At 38.2% G+C, this 19,819-nt stretch overlaps 1 protein-coding gene across 4 annotated transcripts in view; it reads left to right on the top strand.

Annotated features, from left to right (window-relative positions):
• Nucleotides 1–19,819, top strand: part of LOC134537311 (RNA-binding protein Musashi homolog 2) — a 511,410-nt gene that overhangs the window by 297,530 nt on the left and 194,061 nt on the right. For all 4 annotated transcript variants that reach the window (XM_063377622.1, XM_063377631.1, XM_063377641.1 and 1 more), the window contains one exon: nt 18,341–18,417. The gene's annotated coding sequence lies outside the window, so the exon portion shown is untranslated. The remainder of the gene's footprint in view (nt 1–18,340; nt 18,418–19,819) is intronic.

Genomic DNA, 19,819 nt, shown 5'->3' with positions numbered 1-19,819 from the left:
CTCGCCGGGTTCGAACCGAGGACTCCGAACTCCGTGTCGTAAATGTATGTTTTTTAAATATTTTTCATTAAAATTTTATTATTTAATTTTTTTTATAAATTTTAAAAAAAATTCATTAAAATCGGATAATAAATAAAAAGTTAAAGATGGTGGCCGTAACGGAAATTGCAACGGTGACGTCATCATCCAGTATGGCTGCCATGGCATCCTAGTTTTCAAGGTCATGACCCCGGCGGCTTAGAGCGGCTAGCTCTTAGGAGTTTTAAGCCGCTTTTAGGAATTTGGGTTCTTTCTAGGGCAAAACGACTTTTGAGGATTTTCGAAATCCTGATTTTTGAATTGTGGAATTTTTGGAGATTTTTTGGCGGAATTTTTTTCACAGAAATGTAAATTTTGGCGAATTTTGAGGAATTTTGGGCATTTTTTGCCCAATTTTGGCGAATTTTGAGGGTCAAAGGTCAAGGTCAAACTTGTCCCGTTACGATGTGTCCCGTTACACTCCTCCAAGATGGCCGCCGTGACGTCACAATCCAATATGGCGATCGGCACCACAGGCACCACAGGCACCACAGCCTGAAGCCTGCGCCAGTTCCGTCATTCCTATACTACTTACGCCACTGCAAGCTGCTGTCCAAGTATCACGCGTGCATGTGTACTTCGCTTACGGTTTTTTTTACTTATACTTATTTATTCTTTAGGTGCGTTATGAAGAAAAAAAATTAAGAGAATTAATTTTTTAAAATACGTGCGCAGTATGCAACAAAAATTGACAGGATTTAAAAAGGCTACATATAAATACAAATTAATTTAGCGATTTTGAAAACTGAACCATATCATTAAAACATTTATTGTAAATATTAGTGATATAAATTGTGTTTTGTAATTAAATTAAAAAATATATTATAATAAACAAGCAGTATATTAAATGACTTTCAATACTAATCAAAAATTATATCTGATTATTTTACTGAATCAAAATTCATTTTATACACGTGGTTGTATTGATAATGAATACTGAGTATTTATTTCAATTTTTAATTTGATAGAATTTATACTTTACTAACCGTGTTTATTATATCACTCCAGTCATTTTATTATTTTATTTATATTCATTATTTGCATGCAAAATTAAAGATGCATATTTTTTACGTCAAGTAAGTAAACTTCTAACGCGCGTACATAAATACACGCCCCCTATTTTTTTTTAAATAGGTAACCGTAACATCGTGGCTCTCGGTATACGACATTAAGTTTGAGTAATTTCGTGGATGGAACGCAATTTGCATGGAACGGAAATGTGTAACCATGGTGCTGCTATCTGTGGTGTAAAACGGGAACCAAAGTTCGCAAAAACAAAGGGAAACTTTGTAGTATTAGCGGTTTAATGCATTTTAACAACATGGGCAAAATTAAATAAAATTCCTTGTCGAAAATCATGTCCCAAACCGGGGTTTAATAGATATTTTTTTCACTTGTACCGGAGCCGTTTCATTATATGATTTAATTTTGCTCTGCAAATTGAATGATTAAATAGGCGACGTATCTGCTCCGGCAACGAATTGTAGCGGCGGGTGCAGAAACTACTTGAGAATTACTTAAATAAATGACGCTCGTCATTATTTAAAATAATTCTAAGTTAAATATCATATTACAGGTGTTTTTGCAAAATGAGAACATGTGAATGTTCTTGTTGCTGAGGATATGCGTTTACATATCACTGGCGAGTTCTAAAATATTATCTCATTTTTATTTTATTGTTTTACCTTTTAACGTAGTTTTTAGTGTTAGCTTTCACTGACAATTCATTCCGGTTACAGTAAAATGTTTGTAGGATTTATTTTCTTAAAAAAAAATTTCATTGTAATAACGCAATTTCTAATTTACTACTCCAGTAAAATAATTTTCTCTTGGCGGCATTTTTCTTTTCACATTAGCTTGACTGGAATCATCGTCCTTATTGGCTACTTGCGGCAGACGGCGCACAGCTCGCAGGAATCAAGTAATATTCCCGGGACTGTGTGGACAATAATTGTAGAGAGTTTCACCAGCTGTGGACGTGGAGTTCATCCTTCAGTCAGTTGTAAGCTTTCCGCTACAGTGCCTGGCAATCCGCTGGCCATTTCAGGTACTTGAGACGAGGCGGTAGCAAGAATTTGTACTGCTATTTAAAAAAAAAGTTTCTTGCTATTTCCGCTCCCCAAAACGTCTGGTTAAAAAAATAAAACCGGAAACGGAACTACAATCACGGCCTCTACATATCATTAAATACGGGTTTTCCATAAAATAATGTCCCGATTTCAGTGGTACTATGTTATAACAGTTTATTCTATAATTTAAACTATTGACAAGAAAACATACATCAAATTGAAGATAAATTAACCTAGTCTTTCTTACAAATGTTCATTATGTGCACCTTTAGTTATACGGCACACATCCAACCTAAAATGCTTTAAATCATGTAGCAACTGTAACCTATATGAACGCACGAACACACAACGCTTTACGCTCAGGAGTCGTCATTTTGCGTAGGTGGAGCTGCAAGCGAGAAAACAACAAAGCAGTACCACTGTTTGAGTTACTCTTTAATTGTGACTTTGAAACAACACACTACAGCGCTTAAAGCTTATACTATTAAAATTTATAATTCCAATATTAATTTTTTGACATTCTGTACTTCTAGTAAAAACACAATTTTTTAAAAAATATATATGGAGCCAGTATTTAAAAATCGTGGGTTCCACTGAAACTCTGCTCGAGGTTTGTGCCCGGATACAGGACGTCAAGTCTTAGCGCACAAGAGCACGAGCGTGCGTGGTGCGCTAGTTCCGCCTCTTCGACCTCGCCATATCGAGCCGCGCCTCACCCGCCGACTGCAAGTCAACCGCAGGAGAACAGAACTGAAGTGAACCAGGCTATATGGAGACGAAATGTTATAATTTTTTTTATTAAAACATATTATTTGTTTTATGTCTTACGTTTACACAGTTCTCGCACATTGTTAGTAGAAATTACTTTTTAAAACCATTTTCGCTTCATGAATCAAATGGCACGCGTGATTACGTCTTTACTGCGTGAAACTAGGTGTAACCAATATATTTTTACCTCACCAAAATGCAAATAACTAAATAACTTAAAAGTTGTTAAAAAATATATTTTTCAGAAAATTTGATGTAGTTAGATGTAGATAGTAGATAGTAGGTTCTGTTGCAAAAATATTATTCGATAAACCAACTTTGAACAATCAGTTTGTTCTGCGTTTTTATGCCTTTAACAGCGTGCAGGATGTGTGAGTAAGGAATCAGACACTCACTCTTGCCAAGTACTCGTCTGCTTGGTAGCGGGACTCCCCGCCGGAAGTTCATGGAACAGTTCGATAAATTACAAAATAAATATCTCCGCCGTTTTTTCTGCCATCACGACAAGTTCTCCACCAATTATTGGTTGCAACTGTCGGGATATTGTACAATGTTACCAACACACGGCACAGTGTTTACCCAATTGCGCAATATATTTCAAACCTGTTTGATTTTGCGCAACCCTTCAATATGAACTACGCACGATCAGTTGTATTGCACAGTGATATTGCGCGACTGCGGCCACTTGAATGCCGTGACGCGAACCTTCCACTAACGAAGGCTCGCGGTCGGACAGCCTGCAGCTCGGGTCTCCCACGTCTCCGGACCGTATTCGGCTGCTGTCAGGCGTGGGCCCTGTGAGCGAGCTGTCGGGTCAGAGGTGATTGTCCTGCTCTCGCCCGCCCACCCTCTCCTCTCCCCTCGCCTGGCTTCCCCTGCTCCTTATTCAGTCCCACACCTTCTGTACCGCTCCTCCCACTGTCTCGACCAACTATAGACAGCTTGTTAGCACGAGTAATGGGTACGGCGCACGTACTCTATCGCAGTTCTCGTGATTTGTTCGTTCGTTGTAGTAGCTAACCGTCGTGGAGATTTGCTTCAAAAATGACAGTTCTAATATAGTAGTCACTGTTGTTCTGTCAACAGTGTTTGTAACCAACTTCATGTGGTTGTTGGTGTTCGTAAACAAACATTTGTTGAGAAACTGGTACCAATGGTAAGTACTATTTTTGACAACTGCCAAATTTAGGCAGATCAAGTTAATTACGAGGGTCATTCTAAAAGTAATAAAAAAATTCTCTAGAAATTTTTATTTAAGATAGTGAAACAAAACTTATTTTACAACACGTGATGCCTTAGCTATTTTCTACGTACTCGCCATACAAATTTAAACATTTGTTATAGTGTACCACCAGCTTTTCAATGCCTTCTGCACGCTCAGTTAGGCCAATTTATTGAACCATTCATTAAGGTCCTCTTTCATTTCGTTGTCACTGCCATAGTAAACTTCTATCCTGTTGAATTTTTTTCCACAATCCTTTAAATTCGTCAGCCACTACTGAAGGTCGGTCTGAGCGTTCTACATCATGAATGTTCGTTAGTCCATCAAACATGACGCACCATTTTCGAACTGAAGCTTCATTCATCGCATTACCGTAAACCTCTGTTATATATCTGTAAATTTCGAAAGGGCATACTTTTTTTCGCGTTCTAAAAGCGCATTACACTACGAACTCCACACTTGGTGGGATCTTTAATTTTGTCGCACATTTCGGAGAAGTCACACTACACTACAAACAGTAAACGACAGTTGCGACTTGATGTTAGTGTCGGACTGGCACGTTGAATGTGTGTTAATTCAAGACGCGTGGGGAGGCGGAGGGGGAACTGCGTGGCTGTAACATCAAAATTCCGTTACTTTTACAATGACCTTCGTATAATTACTTGCATTTTTTATGCAAACAGATAATGTGTAGCATATATGTCGGGAAATCTTTCACAACACAACAAAAATAGAAGGCAAGTATTTATATTTAACTTCTCGACGATAACGAGGTCGTAAGAGACGACGTAGTCAGGGGAAGAAACGTCTCGGCATTTTCCTTAGTGGTTCAGGAAAACCTCGGGGAAAAGTTATATTAAAATGGCTGGACCAGGATTCAAACTATGATTCTCCCGATTGTTAGTCTTAGGACTCGGGTCGTGTTGGTTATTTCATTTCATTGCCATTACTGTCATTGGATCGTTTCCCTGTATGTTCTTCACGACAGCTCTCTTGCGCATTTTGTGTTTCGTCTGAAGTGTTCTCGGCAGATGAGAAGGGACGCTAGTGCTGGACTGTACCAAGACCCAGCCAGTCACACTGATGGCTAGCCACGCCCGTGCTTCCTTCTCGGATGGAAGCAGCGAGTCAAGTGACGCCGCCTGCGCTCGGAAATGAGTGTACCCAGCCAAGATGGCGGGCGCGTGGTGAAAGAACCCGCCCCGCCACGACGCCCCCTGCTCTGCCAGGGGCCAGGCTAGCCTCTGGTCGCGGCTGTCCCACTGCCCAGGACCCGGCGCTGCCGTGGTGTGAGCAGTTGCACCGGCGCAGATCAAGCGGCGGTCCCGTGTCATAAACAGCTTTCACAATATTCTTTTGCACCTTTGTGTTGTGAGCGCGGAACAGAGACCGCTGGGATCTTCAGCCTGGCGATTGGCTCAAACCGATTATCTGGGATCGTATAGCCAAAAAAGCCTTATTGGAGCTTATTATTGAAATCAGTTGCAAATGTTGAATACTTATTACTAGCATTATAACCACACTTCTACATGTAAATACACGTATTTTAAATATTTGAAATCCTCGTTCTTTAAGGTCAACCTGTAAGTGAATTGGATATTGGAATTATTATAACGAAGCATTCGTTGCGAGACAGTGTGTCTGACTAGATCCAGTATTATCTGTAATGCACTCTACACATTGCTACTCTCACACTTGCGGTGTGCAGAACTTCAGAAGAAACCACGTATCCTAGTTGGGTCTGTTTACGAAAAGCATTTAAGAATATGCTGAGGGCGTATTATTTAGTAGTTTTATTTCCGTATGTTTTGTTTTCAAACTGTGTTTTTAGAAGGTGAAAATGGCTAAAAACGCTTAGTTTTCCGAGAAAAACTTTTAGACATGAAACAAAAGCCTGGTAAAGATAATTAAAAGTATCTCATAGTTGTCCTATGCACAACCATAACACTGCGCTATAGGTCTCAGAGCCTTGAGCTTAGAGACGATAACCGCGCTAGAAGCTGCAGCTAGCGTCGCACTTAACACCCCGCACTTACCACGCTTGACTGGCGGGTGTCTTCAGCTCTTGAGTTAATTTGCTTGCAAATATTTATTCAGCCAACAGCACAATCGAAACCGTTGTAAAACATTGGACTCACATTCGGGAAGGACCTTTAATACTCCCTTGGAATTCAGGAAAACTATCATGAATTAGACATAATTACAATTTTTTTTTTACAGGAGTGCAAGTAAATTTATGAAACAGACTAAAATTGAGGATAGAATAATATTTACAACCAGAATAAAATTATTTTTGACAGCATTAATAATAATAGTGTGACAGCACTTCATGCTCGCTGCCGGGCGCTCACCTAGTCCCTACGTCCGCCTGTGGGGCGTCGGGAGGCGCGCCCTGGGTGTTGCCGCCAGCTGGCTCGACAACAACTGTCAAGCAAGAACGTTTCCTCTAACTGTCTGTCTCCTCCTCCCCCCCCCCCCCTCCACACACACAATACAACCCCAAATTCCACGCGTGCCATCTCAATGTCCCACACTGCTAACAAAAAAAATCGTGCTCAATCCTGTAAATGTTTCTTGATCTCTGTGCAGCTTAGTTTAAAAAATATATGCACCCAAGGAAACTTACGTACTAAAAAAAATCTTTTTTATTTTTTTATTTAATCACATAGCAGAGCTGCCAACCATTACGGATTTTCCGTAATTATTACGGATTTTAACCCCGAATTACGGAATTACGGAACATCGCTAGTTTATTACGGAAACGAGGCTTTGTGCTGCATGGTAACGGAAAAATTTACGTTTCTGCTGTGCGTGTTTCGTGAACGCTGTTTGAATACTTCGCTTGGTTGCTCAAATAACGGAACTAGTAAGTGTGCGCATGTACGATGTACTGTCGAAATAAGTAAATTAATTCTCGTGTTTTCAAATAATAATGGGATGGTATTACGTCCGTTGTACGATACAACTAGTACATATCCTCGGACTTATCGTTTGAAGGCTACTTACATCACGATAATTTTTGTACGGTACTTTGGCTAACCTGTGTTGTATTAATTTATTTCTTGAAAGCCATTTTTTTCATCATAGTGTTTTTGTCCGGTTTTTGTCGTGTCTACAGACGTGAATTTTTTTTTTTTTTCGATAGTGTTGTGTTCTTCAGTGCCGGTTGTAGAAATGAAGCGTGTGACAGAATAATGTGCATCTGGGGGAAAAAACACGCAAGACTTCAGAACTTTCCACTTAAATATTCAAAAGAATGGCCATGATTGTCGTTTTCAAATGTTTGGAACGCCACGGTTTTGTAATGTATGCGCGTGTGACTTTTCGATTGCACATGGTGAAAGGGATGACTGTAGACGGCATATTGAATCAAAGAAACATGCAGAACATTTTAAAGCCGTGACTAGCAATAAATCTATACCTTCGTTTTTTCGCTACATCTGAAGAAACGAAAGTAACGAACGCAGTTATTGTTTACAAGTCCTTGTGTTTGTCTTGTTTGTTTACATGACATTTCTTATCGAACCAGGATAAAAGAAGCAAATAAAAAGACAGTTGTTTTAAAGTTTAACTTTGAATACATTGAATTGAAGATTCAAAATATCCAGTAAAATTATTAATATTTCTTACATATTCAGATGATTGTATTGTTCAAATAAATTTTTTTATGTATTAATTTGCATTGTATTCATATTTTTCTTTTTCTTTTGCATATTATTGTCGTTGTTTTATCTTGTGAGTGTGTTATAATGCCCCAGGAAAAATTTATCGTGCATGATTTACGCGTACTTTTTTCATATACCTAATTGCCATTACTGATGGGTGTGATTTGAGGTTGGCAGCTCTGACATAGTAAACTCTGTATTCCAACTAGAGAACATTTCAAAAGACTAGACCTGCCACAGCTAAACCGTCATTGGAAACGACTATATTTAGTTGTGAACCATTAGGCCCGCAGCTGTGGCGGCCGGGGACTTGGAGCTCGTGCGAGTGACGTCGGCGCGGCGTGGCGTGGGGAACAAGTCGCGGCGAGCCGGATATCGCGAGGCTTGGCAGCGGGCCCTCCGAGACCTCGGTGCCTTTATCCCCCTCCCTTCACCCGTCCATCACCTGTCGCATTCACCCAGTGGCGTGCGCCAGCATGGTGCACAGGTAACAAACGAAACTTAACGTGGAATTTTTTTAAAATAATGCGGAGCGTGATAAAATATACGAAAAACATTTATTTCAGGGAAAAATCAGTAAAACATTTTTTCTCCTTTAAAAAAACCTAACTTTAATTCTGTTTAACACAATGTTACTATCAGTTTCTCAGGGTTGGTCGAACAACGGGAGTACCGAACGCGTCGCATGTAAATCCTTTAACGTTGAATTCCCCCTAGACCGGAATTATCATAGCCTCGTTTTTGAGGTTGTTATTCTTTAGGTTTTGTTGAGGATGAAATTTTAGTATGCAGTGAAATAAAGAGCGCATAACACAACGGAAATTTGACAAGTTAGAAGTCCATTGCGCATGCATGCTGAAACTGGTATAGCCACGTGCCTAAGTCGAGATGGCGGAACCACGTGTGGCAATAGCAACAGACTACATTAACTTTCTCGACCATGCTTATTGGTGTGCCAAAGTAAACTTTATGGCAGTGAAACTATCCGGGAATATATTTGGTAAATTTGAATAGTCCTAACATATAATCGCAACTTCACCTATAATTTATTATATTAGCCAGGAAAATTGTGTTAGAACAAACATGACAGTAACGATAACTAACACTTTGTTGGTTCTCTAAAGCATTACAAACGCGTTGCTATCTTTTTTGTATTTTTCAAACTAAAAACTGCAGTCCAGTAGATTCATTAAACAAATTATGTAGTCAGATACATTTTAACACACATTTTATAGCACAAAGTATATGTAGGTATATTTGTCGCTTAAAGAACAAATCTGTTTGTAAATACATCTACAAACAAAATTTAATCTTACTGAACTGATTCAACATTTAAGATTTAACAGTAAAAAATTTCATCGCAAAATTATTTTATTGGACATAAGAGTCGAATATAAAATGAAGGCTAACAATTTCTTGTCTCTACAGTATGACAAACTCAGCGCTCTTTCCACTTTTAAATGTTAGTTAAGGATTGTCCAGATGAAATGCGTTATTTTTATGACTATTATAACATATCGTATTAAAGGATAGTGGTACATTTTATAAAGTTTAATTTTTTAATATCTATGAACGGTTTAAATTCTGCTATGTTACCGAAAGCCATTTATACGAATGAATCACGAGGGTCCGCCTAGTCCAGATTTCCGAGACTTCCACAGACGCAGCACCGTGGTTACGTATGTCCGTTCCTATCGACTTCCGTTCCATTCACGAAATTACTCCCACTAAATGCCGTTTGCCAAGAGCTAAGATGTTTGCACTTTGTAAAGTGTGTAAAATATCACTTTAGTAGGGTGGTCGCTAAGTATCTGATAAATCCAATATATCCTGTTTATGGAATTTAATTCGCTGTAGCGACAATACACACAAACTTGCTTCCTCGAAGTCCATTTTTTTTACTGGCGGTTGGGAATGAGGCGAGAGGAGCGTTCGCAGTGGCCCGAAGCTGTTTTTGAAGCTATTCTTGACGCGCTACTCATGCGCATTGTCCGCTTTCTGAGCGAGCCAGTTGGAAAAAAATTCAACTTAAAAGATCACGGATAATGAGAATGAAATAGTTCGGTTTTGATCTGGTTGACGTAAGCTACTCAAGTTCTCAGATTGTCGGATAAAACAGGTTATGGAGTAGTTATGAAAAAGTAGATTAATTTGTTAAATTGTCGTCTAATATAAACATTGTAATAGTGTCCAAACACATTGGTAAAATGTTTTAATTGAGGCACAAAATATGATAAGTTGTGTCTGGGATGCCACAGTAAAATATTTCGGGATATGGTGTTAAATTATGTTGTGATGATTTGTCATGAAGTGTAAAGTTTACGTCACTAAACGTTGAATGTTTACATAATTTAGGCGCGTGTTCTCGTGTAAATGACGCCAATTTTTTTTTCTATCCATATTGTTATTGGCTTGGGCATACGTATTGTTTACAGTTGCCGATTTTTTTAATGTTAATAAATGTAATTAATTACAAAGTTCAAAAACGTGTGATTGTAACGCATAAGGGGTGGACCAAAGACGCATAGTTCGATTTCCGACTAGGTCGGGAATTTTTGCAGATTGGAAAAACTGAGTGATTCCTCTCCATTGTCGTACTGCGGAAGGCAATGTCAAACCTTCTCACAATCACGCCCGCTGTGACGTCAGCGTTTGCACCACACAACCGAGCATTTTGCTGGCGCAAGCAGCCTTTATTCCGCGCGTAGCTGTGTTCAGCCAGCTGTGATTAGCTGTGCATGCTGCTGCCGGGTCGACAAACTAATGAAAAATAAAAGAGAAGTTATTGTTGCGGCGAAAGCGGGGAGAGATATTGGTCAAGCGTATTCGACAGTTTAATAATTCGATTTACACCGGCGGTGTGTGCGTTTTTGGCACGCAGTTGTTTTTTTTTTTTTTTTTTTTGTGGCCGTGGTCCATAATGCGGGGTATTGATTGCCTTTGTAGCGTCCGCAGCGTCGTTATGATTTCCTCGCTCCGCTCCTGTCTGCCTGCCTCCCCTCCCCCCTTACCATCCACTCACAGCCAGCCGCAGTCAGGATATTGTGAAGGTGGGGGTCCAGATAACCATTATATCAGTTTTTTTTAAATTGAGTTTTCTTGAGAGTTGAATTTTAAAAGAAAATGGACTGTCACACTAAAATCTCCCGGTAAAGTTGACTTTTAAACTCCAACATTTACTCATAGAAATTTGAAACAAAAACAATTGCCGGAGAAAAGAAAATAGGATATTTCATATTGTGGCTTTTATTTGTTTTAATACTGTACCACTGTATCCAGTGTGTAAACCGTTGTTAAATATAGACTACGTGGAAAAAATTCCTGCAGCTTGTTTGTGTGTATGAGGCAGGTCGGGCTACAATGAGGAGGAAATACCGCATTGTAGCCAACTAACGATTACAATAATACTTTCACAATAATATATCTGTAATGTTATGTAAGTTGGTCTAATTTTTTATGTCTTCGCTAATTGTTTTTTTTCCTGGAAGGGAGAGGTCTGGACTTCTAAATACCACCCCCCACCCTTGTCTACGTCACTGCCTCAGCGCTCCAGCCGATGCATAGGTCTCTTCGATGTACAGCTTGGTACCTTCCGCCATTTGTGTTCTGTCTTTAGGTATAAACGGCAATTGTTTGGTAACTAGGCGCCGGAAGGTAGCAAAGCTGCTTGTCTTTGGCCGTGTTAGTTGAATAAATTTTACAACTATTTTGTATAATCTGAAATTCGCGCTATTTATCCAAACATTTTGCATGGCAGGGCGTAAGTAATATCTTAACGACCCTTCTATGCCTTGGTACAATATCTTGTTTATTGACGAGCTCAGCCCGTGTCTCCGGGAGAGGAAATAAATGAACATTGTAAGTGGATGACTTGGGTGGTCGTAGCTACGTAAGTTCACGAACAGTAACATTTAACAGTTGTTCAAAGCTAGATTCTACGCCCTTCCGTGCCATGACGTGCGATTTGTAAGCTGACGCCTACTGCAACTCTGCCTGGGACTAACCCATCATTGCTAAGTCTTTTCTTTCAATCAGCGTGTGTATCTGGATCATTTGAAACTGGAGGCATGTTTCAAAAATCTTTTAATTGCTTTTTTGAAGTTGTAATTTTATTTTATTCGGGTTTAACGTCCATTCAGTAGCAAAGTCATTACAACTCAAACCAGGCTTATCGGTAAGGAAACTGACCACACCCCGTGGCAAGGACCAACCCAGAATCTTGTGGAATGCCTCGGGAGAAATGATTTTTTTGGGGTCATGTGTGAATACACACAATCGATATACATTTTGGTTAATTATTTTATTCTGTATTGACTACATCATTTGCTAAATTGCCTCTATCGGGTCACTGCAAATCTTTCGCAGCTTGTTCCGTTAAGTCTCGATCAGGGTGCAACGCTTTAATTTTGGTGCGGTTTGGAAACAACAGTCGTGTATTCGATTGGACTTGTACGTGGATAAGGGAAGGGTGGTTTTCAATGCTAATTTAAGTTAGTGTTTAAAAAACTCGGGGGAAAAGTTAATTTTTGTAGTTATGAAGTGGAACTACTTTGCTGAGGGGTATACAATTTTCGATCGTTACGAAAATTCCGATCGCATGAGAGAAATAGTTAGATACGTGATGGGGGAACCTGTAGAAGAGGAGAGTGCGTCAGCAGCGACGCCACTTCAACGCATGCACTAGAGGAGAGGTGGAAATGACTCAGCAGTGATGCTACGGAATTCTCGTAACGCTGCTTGTTTGTCTACTCTCAGTTGTTTGTCTACTCCTCAGTTTTCGTAATGGCTAACGATTAACGCTACCATATTTCTTTAATTTTATTTTAAGTAACTAGAAGTTATTTATTCGTGGGTAAAAGTTACTGATTTGTGCAATTAACTCATTTTTATGTAAATAGTGTGTTTGAAAATAAGGTAAAATAATGTGTGGATTTAAGAGGTTAGCTATATAAGTGTAATTTATTTTGGTATGTGAACACTGTGATTTTAAATGCCAAAAGGACTTGTAGACTCGTTAGATTGACTTTATAAGCGTAATTTATGTTCGATTCTATTGTTTTTTGTTCTTTAATTTTATTAAGCTTAATATCGTGAATTGACATTATGCTTAATTATAATAAAAAGTTAGAAGCAGATGAGAGGTATTATCAAAGGCAACGCGAGAATAAACGGCCAAAAGAGGTGCTACAAGTGCCAGTGAACGGATGGGAGAGTACAGAGCGTGGAAAAAGGCTTTTTTTTCATGCGAGATCAAACCCGCATTCTTACTATTCTCAATTATTATCTCTTTTTCTACCTAATAAACAAGTATTTACAATTCAGTCGCACGTTGACGCCACGCACACTTTTTTTTTTAAATAAAGCCACAAATTGGATTTGGGAGAAGGGGCCCGCCTCGTCAGGGGTGTATGTATGTTAGTGAGGCGGGATGATAAGTGCGACGCTCGATGGTATTTCTAGCGCGGTATCGCCTCTAAGCGCAAGGCTCTGAATTGACGCGTAGTCTTCTCGTCGTCACAGGATAACTGTGAAATTTGAGCGGTGAACGTAACATTATATGGTCGATAAATGAAGATAAAGGTGTAATGCAAGTCCCTTAAGTGCTTTCAAGAATGTGTACTGGTTGTTTTATGCCTAAAAATTACTCTGGAAACATGCGCTTTAGCCATTTTAACTCATCTAGAAATACCGTTTAAAACCATGATCCAAAATTAAAAGTACTTTTCGGGCCTCAGCGAACTCTTAAATGCTATTCGTAAACATACCCCACTCGGATATTTTGAGTAGTTTTGAAATCGCGTTGTTTTTCCTGAAGCTCTGCGCACCGTATGTGTGACCAGGTAGGCGGAGCCCTTAAGGCGATTGGTGCATGGAAAATATTACGACAAAACTAATTTAACTGTACATATTTATTTTTGATGCTTCTTTTTAAGACATAATATACCTAGGATATTTTAATAAACTTTTTTTTACTGAGTTATGTCATTTTAAATGCATTTATTTTTATTCCAAGCCAGAATTATTTAGAAAACACATAATTATGTTAAACTTAAGTATAGTTCAAGAAACGAGTGTACGAATAGGTTTCTGCCCCTATAAAAGTAAGAGAAAAAAAATTTCATCGTCAAAATTACAGTTTAATATTGACAATTTCCATTGATCACTGCTGGAATACTTCAGGAGCGTTTAAAGAATAACTTTAAATGAAAATAAAAACATAATTGGCAGAACACTATTGAGTTATGTATATATTTTCATATCCTTTTGTTTTTGATACGATCCGACTCAAAACACGCCCTCTGGAGTGACAGTTCTAGTGCTGCGTATAAAACTCTCGCCGCCGGGAAGAATGTCCCCGCGACGTGGCGCTGAGGGCGGCGCTTGTCGGAACCAGGTAGTCCGGCGGAGCTCGGGCCGGCTGGCCGCAGCCTGCGGGTGGGGAGGGGGAAGAATGGGGTGTAGAGGGATGATGAGAGAGGAGGCTCTGTCAAGGTCGCGCTCATGGAGCTAATATACAGTAATACATCTGGAGAGGACAAGGGAAGGCCAGTAGAGGATTCGAGGTGAAGCCGGGTATCGGCTTTTGTTCCCTGCTTCCTACGCTGGAAGAAAACGAAAAAGAACCAAAATTGCCTCGTGCGGCCGAAAAATCCTCCAAACTAAACTCGCAACAGCTCCGAAACTATCAAAACAATTAAACTGAAAATTTTACTGGAGTATCTGTAAACATTTTTCCCCACATCGCTTTAATATTTTTTTCTAAACATGAATGCTTTCATTTTTAAAAATTAAATACATATTTACTGCCAAAAAATGATGTGAATACGCAGAGTAAATTACAACATCGAGGAAAAATTTTTGTTTGCAATTATAAGTGGGGGGACACCAGCGTATGAAATAAGGAAGAAGCCTCAAATTTTATTTATATACCCCTTTTGACGCATTCAACCCCATACTTTTATTTTTACAGAGAGTTGAAGTGGGAATAATGTTTCAGTGGGTAACACTACCGACATATGTCTTCGGAACGCACTTCTTTTTGTTATTATACGTCTCAAAATTTATAATTTTATACACAACGTTTATAAAAACGAATTCTTACTTACCTCATTTAATCTATTACAAACCTCTTGTAATATACGTGTATTAGTAGAAGAACCAACGTAACATGCAAACCTTAGGTAAACACTGGTAGAGAATTGTTTGGAATAACTGTAATGCTATGCATATACTGACAAAGTAAGAAACTTTCAATTTTATTAATTGTTTGCATAAGAATTAATAATTTAAAAAAAAATCATAGAATACGCCTTTATAGACTGAAAACCTTTCACGTAGTTTCAAGTCGCGTACATAAAAGTTTTTTAATATATATAATTACCAATTATTGTTGAATACATTTAACATTTTTATACATGTTACAACACACATATAATAATAAACATATATAGTATATTAAGACAAATGCCAAATTTTAACATTTTGTATTTCTTTTCTCTGTGTGAATAAAATAACAGTTCTTAACGTAGTTGCTAATACTGTACTATATTTTTAAAAAAAATTACGAAAACCCCTGACATCGTCACCATAACAATGATAAATTTGCAAAATAATTAAGGCACATCTTTTAATGCTACGAAGCACACTCTTAAGAGTAATGTTTTAAACTTATGTTGGGATGTAACTAATATCTTAAAAGCATTGTGAAACCGTTACTTTGAGGGAAACCTTAATATACCGAACACCATACCATCCTTTAATCGAGTACGATTTTCGCTTCTTAAGACCCATTTGTCTTCAAAATGCACTGTACTGTGTAAGTAATAAATCAGTCTTAAAATCAGTTAGTTATTTTGTCTTCCTATTTCGTATTCTAATTGAGATAAATATCAGATAAGCATGTGTTACTTGTATCACGACATCAAGGTATTATTTATCAGTAATTAATATTTCATTTTATTTTTTTGTTAACTAATGTGCATAGGGCAGTGCACTAGACATCACTACCTGTGTGTAGTGTTGCGTTACACTTTTTAACGCATTAGAGTTTACATAAAATGATAAATCCAAAATTTCGTTTAAAAGTATAAATATCAGCGATCAATTTAATTTATGTCCAGTATAACTCAGTCAGTAAAACATTCGGAAATATGTATAGGACCTGTTAACCCAAATATTTGTTAACAGTTAAACTGAACTAAGATGTGTTTGAGTGGTTTTTTTTCTCTCCGTATATTAGAGGTATGGGACATCAAAATACGCATCTGTCGCCCATTGACTTTAGATACAGAATTATAAACTACATATTGTGAAAAAATTCTGCAGCAGTTTTTGCTGAACGGAAAAACACGGATGAGAAGACAGACGAAATGTGTTTGGTAAGTGATTTTTCGTCAAATGAAATGGAACAGGACAGTGCTTATCAGAATGAAATTACAGAACTACTTTTGTGCAAGGAAATGTATTTTACAAAGACATTTCAAGAGAAATCACCTTTAAATGAAATAGATCTTGCTGACATGGAAGAAATAGACTTAGATTTAGAGGCCAGGTCCCTTTCAAGTGACGAAATTTCTCTTGAAGGGCTGAAATATGTTTCTGGCTATATAGCTCATCGTTTCAGAAATAAATATCCTGACCTTGGCACTACGGATTTCAATTCGGAGGACGATAGCTGGATACATGTACAATCAAAGGGTAACTTAAAATGTCCCACTAATGAATTTTTGGAATTAATAAAGATCGCTGAAATGTGTTTTGATAATGTTCATGGCAACAATTTGTGCAAAAAAGAGCCGGTTTTTGAATCACTGACAACGAACAAGACCAAAAACGCAAAGAAAGAAATAAGATGAGGAAAACTACCCTCTAAGATTTTTCAGTGTTATAGTGTCCACTTTCCTTCACCATAATATGTATGTTCATAATTTATTTACGATGTTTTTTTAATTACTATATTTAAGAAAAGCATTTATTGTGAATATCGCAGCAATTATGTAGGGCTTAAGGTATTTATTGTATTCCAAATATTGAGTATGCCATTTTTATTGCCTTTATTAAAAATAATATATATGTTAACAATGTAACAAAATTGCGATATTTTTGTATTGCTATTGCAATTTCGTTTCTTGTAAACATTATTGTAGAATTTTTCATATTGAAATTAAATTTGCTATAGGGTTGTTTATATTTTAATTTTACATTTATAAGATTTTTTATATGTTGTTTACTGTTTACAAACATTTGAAAAATATTTCCTTAACCATATTTCAATTTCCATGGCAATAGTCTTGTTAGCTTTTCGGGTAACTCTTCTACATGGATGATTAGATGGTGCGACATCTAAAACATATCACACCACCTTTACATAACTATAAAACTAAGAGGTGTTTTCTTTACATAATATTAAAGCACAATGTTTCCTTGTGGCGTAGGTGATTTAGAATTTCCATTTATCTAGAAAAATGGGCTTTCAGAATGTTTTTTAGCACACAGTGTTTCGGAAGGTTTTTGAAGAAAAAAATTGACTACCCGTTTTATTTTTTTGCAGCTGAATTCGGGCACGTGCATGAAATATAATTAATCCGTAGGAAGCACAATGGTTTAAAGTATTGATGTTGAAGATTTGAAAAGATTTATTGAAATAGTGTGAGAGAACGAGTGAGTTGAGTGAGAAGATGTGCGCTCTCAGCCACATGACGTGCGCAGTTGCGAACAAATAAATAATCCATTCCGCCTCCCCATGGCGAAGGATGAGTGAAAGAGAAAACCTGCTAAACCTTCCCCTCCTCCGGGCACGATAGAACCGTATCGGCTGTGTGTTAGAGGGAGAGGGAGATAAAACCTTCGAGGTTCTGTTAATTCCTCCTAGATGGCAGGCCGCAGAGCGACCACGAGCAACACCCTTCCCGTATGAAGACCATCTCGCCACTGACGAGCTGGAACTAAGCTCCTGACCTCCCTACATAGTAACAGTCACCCACATAGGCATCTAGACTCTTTAATGATCATATGATACAAAATTCATTGCTTTCGGGCCTGTGACCGTTTTTTACCGTGCACCAATCGCCTTAAGCCAGCATTGAAAAATACTCCCCCCTCCCTCTTCATACCTACACACAAATACACGTACCCAAAAAATAGCCTAGCAACAAAACGCTATTATCTCGTCGTGGAAAGCTGTGTCAAGATATTATTGACGATGAAGACCTTCGTGTATGCATGTACTTATTTATGTGTATATATATACACACACATATATAGTCATTGGGATTAGAGAAGATAATAGACAAACACTAACTTATATACCAAATCAACCCATGCCCGAAGGGGGATTTGAAATCACAGTCCCAGAATTAAAACTTAATTACGCTCGTTACTGCTCAATGTTTTTACTGCCTACGCGCACGCGCAAGGCGCATTTTTTTTTACTAATTAGAGTTGCGTGATTTGAATGGTGTTGCCAATTTTCAACTTATCTGTATGTAATTGTTGATTACAAACGTACAGACCGTTAATGTGACACCATCTTGTTTCAGATTGTTCAGTTCTGTTGGCTATTAAGCATCAGAGGAGACGGAACACACTTCTCGCTGCCGATGATCAGATGTCAAAGGTAAGGACACTTATGCCTTCGTCTCGCGCTGCGCCGCCGAGCCAATGTTCAGTGGCCGCGGCAGGAAGTGTACGAAATGTTGGCGGCAAGCAAACTCGTTCATCAACACCGCCACGTGGCGCTTGTTAGTCATAGCGTAGGCACGAGCGTAGGCACGTTAGTCAGTAAACAACAAACAGTTATCTTTTATTATTTATGTAGACATGAAAAAACATAATACACTGGGTCTGTTCACAATATACCATTCTTTAACAAAGTACTAAAAATTAACAACTTCATTTAACATTGAAATACTGCATAACAGCAAAACAGCACATAGCATGCACAATAACGGAGAATAGTTATGTACGAAAACGTAATATGAGAACTAAAATATAAAAGTCAGGTCAGTAAAATTACTTTAAAAAAAACCCTAATGTATACGGTTATATCGCATCTTATGATGAAACGTAGTGGTAAATATTTGGTCAAATTTTGCCTGGGAAGCATAGTTACAACTAGTGAAAAATCTGAAGTGGGTAAACAATTTAGTTTGCAATAAAATGTGCACATTTTTTTCATTGCCGTGTGCAGTGTACAGGGACTTAAAAACATACAATAAATTAATAAATTTATGGAGCAATCTATAAAACAGTTTTTTTTAAATAAATCCATAGCATTTAAAGCTGTTTTCTGTTAGAATATTAAAAGCACTAAATTATTGAACACGGAAATATTAATTTACTCAAAACGACACATTTGATTCACAATCACGTTTCAGAATTCACGTCATTTTATTTAAAAGACGCGAACCTCGTACGTCACGTAATGCGTACATTGCTGCGACAACATATGTTTACTGTAAACTGGTTTGTATGGGTGTACTAAATATTAGCGACTAATTTTTTAATATCATAGTTAATGTGTCCGCATCCACATTATCCGTAGCTGCGAATTTTTTTTTCTGTGGATATTCAGTTTGAAATTAACATAAAAATAAATTTTTGAAATCCGTTTTAAGCTATTATTTTAAGACAATGGCTTTAACAGTGCATAACAGTGCAGTACTAGAGCACTTCCAAATGCGTGTTGCTTTAGTTTGTGTTGCGTGTACCTATGCGTGACCATTGCGGGGAGTGCAGCTGTTGTTTAAAACACGTCACAAGGATAGGTCCTGAAATCACGCGCGCGGCGGGGGGTGAGTGCAGTCGGCCGCCAGGACCCAGCTGGCCCGAGGTCGCCGATGAGGCGGGGACGGTCGAAGCACTGACTGGTGCTCGTGGGCCGCTGTGCGGGGAACAGTCAGTGGCCCTGACTTTGAACACACTGTTTGCCAGTAGAACTGTCGTACACTTCTGCCTGTTTCAGGACCGTGCGTGGTTTGTATGCGAACCGAGTTAAGCTATCAGGAAATAACTACAGA

The sequence above is a fragment of the Bacillus rossius genome, chromosome 1 (genome assembly GCF_032445375.1).
Source record: "Bacillus rossius redtenbacheri isolate Brsri chromosome 1, Brsri_v3, whole genome shotgun sequence".
Lineage (NCBI taxonomy): Eukaryota > Metazoa > Arthropoda > Insecta > Phasmatodea > Bacillidae > Bacillus > Bacillus rossius.
Note: the sequence above shows the minus strand (reverse complement) of the source record. Positions and strands in the feature narration are given on the sequence as shown.